A 1,202-nucleotide genomic window follows, 5' to 3' on the forward strand; every position below is an offset into this window, starting at 1 on the left:
AGCTGGGGAGTCCTAAAAATGAGCTCTCTCTGCTGCCTTTCCCCTCTCCCATTCTGAAAACAGCAAGCACTGGCGCAGAGCCCTGGCCATTGCTGTGGGACCCTGGCTGGAGGCTCCCAGCTGACAGCTAATTTCTCCTCCTCCCTGGAACCACCAGTGAACTTCTCTTTAGTCTGGGGGAACGTTGTAAGTGAGAACTCCTTGCAAAAATTGTTCTGAGTTGCAGCTGGGAGCTGCACTTCTGTCTGCACCCTATATAGTGGTCAACTCGCGACTCCCAGAATCTTCCCCCTGCCTTCCCCTAAATTATCTTGGCTGCATGAAAACCTACCATGTTCCTAATAGCAGGGAACATGCAAGCAGCTGAGGGCCTATCTCAGGTCTCATTACGTAAGTAAAGGAAGAAACCTGATTTTAAATCATTCTGTTTTCAATTTTGTCATTCAGTTCCTACATCTGATTGGGGATCACGGTCAGGTGTCAAAACTGGGTATGCATTCCTTCAAGGATTTCAAATTGTCATCAGAGTGATGCTACCAAATGGGACAACTGGCAGGCTCCCTTAAGTGTAAGGCCTAGAGCGGTAATCATGACACCCTTCCCTCAGGGGCGGCACTCAGCGGGGAAGGTGGGTGGGAAGGGAGGCTGCGGTTGAATGGAAGCAGGGGTAATTACTAGGCTTAGCTCTCCCCGGTGAGTAAAAGGGAAGTGTCAGCAGCCTAGGAGCCTGCCTGCTTATTTTCAAGAGTATGGGATTGAAACAAGAAAGTAGGGCTTACTGTGTTTACGGCACGTGTGTGAGAGACAAGATACTGTTCTCAGCTGGTTTAAACAACGTAGGTCTACTCAAGGCAACGGATCCGTGATTATTTGCACCAGCTAAGGATCTGCCTTTTTGACCTTAAGCGTGATGTGGGCTTGCTTAGGAGGGATTTAGGCGTGTGCACCTCTCAGCCCGATTCTGGCTAGGCTGGGAGAAACTGGTGGCTTCATAATAGCCGTCTTCATTATCCCAGCTCATGTTCCCTTGCGTTCCTTGCCGCCTTACCACTTCTCACCTGCTGTTTAAACACGCAGTTCTCTGCACCTGCGCCCAATGACTAATCATATTCCAGAGCCTATTGTAATAATTTGGCCCAATTGCCAACACAGCTTTCTGATGTTTCAGACTGCCCAGAGTATCCCCTGGCTGATTTACTAAA

Source organism: Gavialis gangeticus, unplaced genomic scaffold (genome assembly GCF_001723915.1).
Source record: "Gavialis gangeticus isolate Ggan-Ray unplaced genomic scaffold, GavGan_comp1, whole genome shotgun sequence".
NCBI classification, from domain to species: domain Eukaryota; kingdom Metazoa; phylum Chordata; order Crocodylia; family Gavialidae; genus Gavialis; species Gavialis gangeticus.